Source organism: Pan troglodytes, chromosome X, assembly GCF_028858775.2.
Source record: "Pan troglodytes isolate AG18354 chromosome X, NHGRI_mPanTro3-v2.0_pri, whole genome shotgun sequence".
In the NCBI taxonomy this organism is placed as follows: Eukaryota; Metazoa; Chordata; class Mammalia; order Primates; family Hominidae; genus Pan; species Pan troglodytes.
The window spans coordinates 42,539,023-42,546,921 of NC_072421.2; the positions used below are offsets into that span (position 1 = coordinate 42,539,023).

Below are 7,899 nucleotides of genomic sequence, written 5' to 3' on the forward strand. Positions count from 1 at the left end.
GCTTCTACTTCAGAACTTTAGCCATGAGATAAATACAAATTCACCACTTTGCAAAAAAACCTGTTGGATCCAAACAGTGGTTTTTATCTTAATAAAAAAAAAAAACAGCAGATTTAAAGCATGCAGAAAAGAAAGTAGAAAGAAAGAGAACTTGAGAACTCTGTAGTTTTAAGGTCAACGTTAAGATTCTTTTTCCTTAATGCAAATGTGCACATAGACCATATTCTTTCCATTTTACATCTATAAAACCTATGGAGTGCTCAAAAGGGGGGGTCATTCTCCTTGTTTTCTCCTCATTCTTAGATTATTTGTTATCTACTTTGTCTTAAAAGGAGAAGCTGAGATATGACCTAGGGTTTTTGTGTGGTGGATCTGTGTCTGCTGCTTGTGGGCAGGACAACACAGTGTATCACCACTGAGTCGTTTCCACCCTTTTACGTGTTTCAGTTTCTCTCTCCTGAGGTCTGTGACCTCTGAGAGGGCTCAGAATGCCAGGTGATTAGCCCTTATATGCGTTTCCTGGATGAGCTATTTTTTAAAACAGTAATTTTTGTTGGGAATTTCCCTGTAGGGCTGCTGCATGTCACAGGGGGGTCAACCCCCCAGACACTCCCATGAGGTCCCTGGTCACCCAGGGGCACCTTTTGGCTGGGAGGAGAAAAATGCCCTTTCTCTTCCGAGCTGAGAAAACTGTCTCTCATTTACCGATGAAAACAACCGTTCTGTTCCTCATGCAAATGCACACAGACAAGCCAAAATGAAATTAATTTGGGGAGAAAAAGCAATAGGGAAGACCTTTAGAATGTATCTTCGAACTAGAATTAAGATCCTTAAACAACTTCCTAGGAGAAAAGAAAAAAAACAACAGCCAAGACCACTTCCTGTAAACTGTGCTCAGCCACCCCTAAATTTGTAGCTCTCGTCTGCTATTACACACACCAAACTCAAATCCTCTCACAGTACCAGGTAATCTCTGGTATCCCTAAAGAGGTCGGGTTATGCAATACAGGAAAACAGAACTTTAGACCTAAGAAGAATCTGCCCATGACTCTTGAAACTCCAAAGAAAGCAGAACTCCACCAAAGGGGCGAGTGGGGCATTTGTTCTGATTCATTTAAAGGGGTTCAAATCATTAGAAGCCTTCTCTAAATTTTTTGGTACTGCAGACGGCAAACGGGGAAGGCGGTATAGGGTGGAAGAAAAGTAAACGAAAGAACATTTGTTGTTTTTTAAGACAGGAAGCAAATACAGAAACCAAGTGCATTTTTTTCCCTCTTTTGCAGCTGCAAGGAGTTTTAGCCAAATTAGAGAGGATTTGTTACTCATAATTTGGAATTCTCACTCGGATTTGACCAAGTCAGGTAGAGTTAGTCAAATCTGATGGGAGAAAGACCGGAACAAACAATAAAAATACCCCCAACAATATGATCACTGAGCGCTGTAATGGTAAGGGGAAATTAAGACCAGCTGGTTGTTAAACTTTAGCCAAGACAAAACCCCAATTCTGCTACTTACCTAGGGATGGGTCTCAGGCTAAAGGTTGCTTTCTACCATCCTAGAAGCAGGAAAAAAACCTCAAACTCGTCCTCCCTGCCGGGAGCAAGCTCAAACTCCATAAAGGAGTTACCTGCCTTCCATCATTATGGAAGCTGAAAAGCTTGCCTTTCTTGTTGGAAGCAAGTAAAAATCCAAAAAAAAAGGGGTTGTACAGCAAAATAAACTTTTGATTTCAATCAAATTTTGGGAGATCAGGGATTTTCTGGAGTAAGTGCTCCCAGATCTCAGCAAATTGTCCTATTGGTTTGAGCCATAAAGTTAGCTCATGCTGGTACCAAGCACTGATAGCAGATTTGTCAAAGGTCAGGGGTACCTCCACCCGGAATCCCTCCATGGTTACCAAAATGTGAAACCCGAATATCTGAGATAGGTCTCAGTTAATTTAGAAAGTTTATTTTGTCAAGGTTGAGGATGTGCACCTGTGACACAGCCTCAGCAGGTCCTGACGACATGTCCAAGGTGGTCAGAGCACAATTTTGTTTTATACATTTTAGAGAGACATGAGACATCAATCAACATATGTAAGATGAACATTGGTTCGGTCTGGAAGGGCGGGACAACTCGAAGAAAACAGGGGACAACTCGAAGTGGGGAGGGAGCTTCCTGGCCATAGGTAGACAAGAGACAAATGGTTGCATTCTTTTGAGCTTCTGATTAGCCTCTCCAAAGGAGGCAATTAGATATGCATTTATAATAAAATGGGAGACAGGTTTTTCCCAGTTCCCAGCTTAACTTTTCCCTTTAGCATAGTGATTTTGGGGCCCCAAGATTTATTTTCCTTTCACAATATGATTAGGTTAATAGTGATTTGTCTTATAACCTTTCAGGAACCCCTTTACTGAAAATGAGAATATTGTGAATAAATTATCATTTACATGCTCCCATTGCGGAATGTGATCATAATTTTAGCAAAGGGCTTGCTGATTACTGGACTGAGAATCACCAAAGAAGTGAGATAAAATGTGTGGAAGGGTTTGGAAGGCCTCTGCAAAGAGCAGGGAGAAGGGAGTGGAGAAAGATAAGGCAAAAGCACACAGAAATGAAAAAGAGTACAGTAGGTCCTCTGTACCTGATGGTTCCATATCAGCAGATTCAACCTACTGCAGATCAAAAGTATTTGAAAAAAATAATGAGAAATAAAAATAAAATCCTAAGACCCCCAACTGACTGAACGGACCTCCTCCTGGCTAGGGGGAACCCCAGAGAAACCTGAAAAGTGGAGTTCCTGGCCATGAAAGGATAGGAGGTAAGACATGCCTCAATAGGCCTTTTTCTTATTAATTTTTGACCCAAATTCTTTCCTAAAGAGTAAGCAGAAATCAGTGGTGGAAAATCAGAAATGGACGACTCATTCCTTTATCATCCTTAGCCAAGTATCTGGGGCAGTGACCAGATTTTCCTTCCCGTTTGTGGTTTCAACACAGCAACTGACCAGCATTCCTTCCTGATAAGAGGCCACCGATCATGGAGTGGTTCCGGCCGGTCTACAAATGACGTACAGTGAGGGTTTTCACGTCCTCTGCTTCACCTTTTGACATCAGAAGGCTGAGAACTCCACCCTCTGATCATGCTAACACACCATTTTTTGTACATGTGACCCATGAAGAGGCATGAAATTCGATTGGATATATGCATGCTTCTTTCATAAATATTCATAAATCCTCCTATAGCTTATTAAATATGTATACTTACACAACCCATCCAGCACAAATTCCTGTCTTATCCTTCCCTCCCTCAAAGTGTTTGCTCTCAGCTTTTACTGGAAGCTACGCATCCCAGCCTGTGGCATGGCCAGCCTGCAGGCTGCAACCCTTTATGAGAAATACAGCTCTCCTTTCCAAATTTATAAACCTTGTGGTTCTTCAGTTGACAATAACAATACAACAGTAAAAAAAATCCAAATAAAATATAGTATAACAATTATTTACATAGCATTTATAATGTATTAAGTGTTATAAGTAATCTAGAGATAATTCAAACTATATGGGAGGATGTGTGTAAGTTATATGCAAATATTGCACCATTTTATGTAGAAGACTTGAGCATCCACAGATTTTGGTATTCTCTTGGAGTGCTGGAACCAATCCCCTGTGGATATGGAGGGATGGACAACTATATTATGAAGTGTGGGTATGACTGAGAACCAAATGACATTGCCTCAGTATCAGTGGTCAGTTGCCTGAAGAGTCTTGAGCCCCTCAAGCTGAGCCAGTGGGAAGAACAATTTTGTGGGGCCTATGCCTGTTAAAACTGCTCTTTCAGACTAGATAGTTCTAGCAGAATCTTAGTGGCCCCAGCCTGTTTGGAAATGCCTGGAACTTTTTCAACAAAAGCAGAGACTCTTCCTTGATGGTGGAGAAGCACAAAGGGGAGCCAGGAAAAAGCACACATCTTGCTCAAGAAAGCTTTGGAGAAACAAAAATTGTAGAGAGAAAGTAAACGAACACTACAGAATCAAAACAAAAACAAAATCACTATTTATGAAGAAAAACTGGAAGGAAATACAGTTGATATGGTGATGGGATTTGAGCTATCCTTTATTCCAAATTTTCTGCGATGTGATTATATTGTAAGTTTTTCATTTTAAGAGAAAGTAATTCCGGCAGTTTGGTGTGTGTGTGTGTGTGTAATGGGGTAGCGGGTGGTGAGCAAGCCCTGGACTTGTAGTCAGGGGCTCTAGGTTAAACTTTAGCTCTGTTACCAGCTGCTCACTTCTGAGCTAGTTATTTAACTCCTCTCTGCCTTGGTTTCCTTATGTTGAAAGCTGAAATCAACATAAATTCCGTTCCTGTGTTTAACAATACTGAGACCAGGCATATGTTCCTGTTCCCATGTTAAAAAATACTGAGAACAAACAAAAATAACTTAAGCTACTTGCTCTAGGAAATAATAGTTCCTAGAAGATAAGACTGTTAACTAACTAAAATAACTCACCTATGAAGACTAACAGCTTACTCGTAAAGACTCGTTCAAGTCTTTCCTGTGCCCACCAATCCAAAGCTAGTATGTCGTAAACTCGGCCCAATCCTAGTTTTGCACCTTGTAAAACTCACCTTAAAATCACCCAGCTCAGGCCCTAAAACTCTATAAAGATACTTCCAACTTACCCCTTCTGAGACACTACTAAGACTGTCAAGATGGTGTTCTTCCTTACCGCAGTGAGTCTGATCAGGATACCCCTCAACTGCTTTGTTTGCATGGTACTGTAACAGGTTCTCCTGGCAGGTTTTTTGAGGACTTGACAATATGTAAAAGAGGATGGTTGGACTCTATACTCTCAGAAGTCCCTTTTATTTCTCACTTTCTCAAATTCGTGTTGGTGACATTTTCTTCTTGTTGGCTGTCTTTCTGACATGGATTCAGTCACTTTTACAAACTATTTTTTCAGGCTTTGTTATTTTTCTTTTTCCTTCCTTAATTTGAAAGTGCAGTCTAAGCTGGGCATTTCAGAGGAACAGCCACTGGTAGGTTCTAGCTGCAGTTAAGAAGCTGAAAGATGGATAGTGGTGATGGTTGTGCAACCATGTGAATGTATTTAATGCTACAGAACTGTACAATTAAAATGGTAAAAATGATAAATTTTATGTTATGTATATTTTACCAGAATTTTTTTCTTATTAATACAGTATTTGTCTTTTCTCTGTCAAAACCTGAGCCCACCACGTTCCCCAGGCTGCCTGGGGAGGTATAGGAAAAGGAACACACAGGGCTGACCACACGTGGGAGAAAGAACTATGGGAGGTGGAGATGGCTCCTTCACATGGCAGAGAGGATGAGAAAGGCCACCATCAGGCAAAAGCACCCCATGGCCTCTCAGAGGGCAAAGCCCAGAGTGGCGTAGGAGAAGAGCTGTTGCTTCAGAGAAGGGTTCCTGGCATAACCAATGATGAGGCTCCCAAACACAGTCCCAATCTGAGCCGCAGAGCCAGCCACCCCAACTGTGGCAGCCCCAGCTCCAATGAACTTGGCTGTTGTGTCGATGTCCCTTGAAATGGTGCTGGTTTGGAAGCTGCGGCTAGAGACAAGTGAGGTAAGGGGACGTGAGACTGCCAAGCTGCTGAGGCTCTCATCTGTCAGTATCTCCGGTCATTACAGCACCACTGCAGATAGCTGACGGCTCAGCAGCTGTGAGGTGCTCTTGACCAATGAGGGAGAGGAGACGAACTTGGAGCAGGCGAACGTTTTCAGGGGCTGAGGGGCTGTAGCAGGAGAGCTGCTCCCACTGCAGAGAAGACAGTACCAGAATTTTCTTAAAAGAAGAAGCTAAAGGCAATTTCCTCTTTCCAATATTTACACTGGCACCATAGGATGCCAGCAAAGGGCTGCTGGAAACTGTTCCTCTTCTAGGTTAAAAGACATATACACGAAATGTACAGGTCTAGAGCTTGTTAGAGTAAGGAGGTGCTCAGTGTCCAGCCTCCTCCTCCTCCTTTCTCCTTCTTCTCCAGGGAAGAGTAGGAGAGGCAACACTTTCTTTCCTATTCCTATTTAGCTGGATTTCAAACCTAAGAGTATAAAGACAGAGTGGGTAAATACCCAGAACCTGGTTCAGGAACGTCTTGGTTCAGTATACCCCTCTATTCTGACCCAATTTTTGCACTGGTGGATTGGGGTACAATGACAAGAAGGGTAACGTTATGGTTAGACGAATGTTAAGTTTAGGGAGAAGGTGGATGTAACTTGAGGAGAGGCAGACGTGGTTAGAAATGGCAGACACAAGCAGTATATCTGAGTATCAATTTTTCTTTGGCAGTGAAAGCATAAGGAATACACAGGTTATTTTATGTACATATAAGCTCGATAAATCTGGCATTTCTAGCTCTCACCAAAAGGTCCATCCAGTGTCAGCTATATAATTTGTGGGGCCCAGTGCAAAATGAAAATGCAAGGTCCTTTGTTCAAAAAGCAGTGAAAAAATGCTGTTTAAAAAAGCAGTGAAAAAAGCTTTAAAATATAAAGCTTTTCCCTTTCGTCCATGGTCTCTCTCTTTGGACTTTCATGGTGTTTTCTATCTGTGATTTAATGTAGTTCTAAGTGAAGAAAAATTAAAATCTTAAATTATTAGAATGAATTTTACCATTCATTTTTGTACTGTGCAATGACAGTTTTAAATGCAAATATGAGTATTTAAGTCATATGTGGAATAATCAAATACGCGATTTGTCTTTTGTAGTTTGTATGTGTGTATGTGTTTCATTCTTATCAGAACAGTGGGAATGCTGCAGAAAAGAACCATTTTTATTCTGCTTCTTGATGTACACACATTCTACCAACACTTTCTACCTTCAGCTTACTGATGAGTAAGGAAGAGTTGAAAGGAAAGGAAAAGGTTTGCAAAGACAGGGCAACCCTTTTCCTTTCCTTCTATGTTATCATTTTCTGTGGAAGTGGTTGGTTAACATGGAGGAGTAATATGAGTAAGAAAGTATATGATAGAGTTCCTTGGTCATTCGTGTTTCGGAGAATGTCATTGCTTTCTTTCTGTGTTCAAAGCAAGTTCTAGTTTGTATGGAAAACATGATCTCTCAGGACTGTCAGCAATCACACTTATTTACTCATGGATGTAACACACTTACCTTGTACTTGCTGTGGGTCTCAGTGAACTCTCATGCATTGCGGGCCCATTGGAATTCTGTGCTTATGGAGCATCACAAAAGCTATATCTCAATGGGGTGGCAAGAAATGGTGGACACACATACAGTGTGTATCTCCTCTGCTCATGCTCCATTGAAATCCCATTGGACATCTACAAAACATAACCTCAAAGATAAAATGATTAAGAATTTCAAGATGGTGACAGCAGAGTATTAAACCAAGCCTGGGGTCTTTCTGAGTGTGGGGCTTGGTGGGACTGCACAGGTTTTGTGTTCATGAAGTGGGCCCTGGACCCATCAGAGTATGATATTACATCTGAAAAAAATACTAATCTGACTCCAAAAATATCCATGAAAATCAACTTTGTTTTTACTGAAATTTTCTTGAGATTACTAAGGAGAGGGTGTCAAAGTACACCACCAGGTAAAATTTCCCACAAATCCTTTTAAGTTTCTCTCTCACCAAAGAGAGCTCTTTGAGGCAGCTGTTATGTTGGCAGTCTCTGGCCCCTGGAGTTCCAGGCATTGGGATGAATGAGGGGGAAGATGGCCTGGATCAGTTTATAGCTGGCCCCCCTAATTGACTATAAGCACTTGCTTCCCTAAATAAGCCAGTTGTCTAAGGAGAACCAGTTGGGATGGATTGAAGGATTTATTTCACTTTACTTTATCAGAATGGCTAGTCCATGGACATATAAGGCGACTGAATTAATTTTTGTAAGTTTTGAAATAAAAGGGTGGGGTGAGA

At 41.3% G+C, this 7,899-nt stretch overlaps 1 pseudogene; it reads right to left on the reverse strand.

Annotated features, from left to right (window-relative positions):
* Nucleotides 1–5,313: 5,313 nt before the first annotated feature.
* LOC100608923 (ATP synthase F(0) complex subunit C2, mitochondrial-like) lies at nucleotides 5,314–7,171 on the reverse strand (annotated as a pseudogene).
* Between the last annotated feature and the right edge of the window lie 728 nt (nucleotides 7,172–7,899).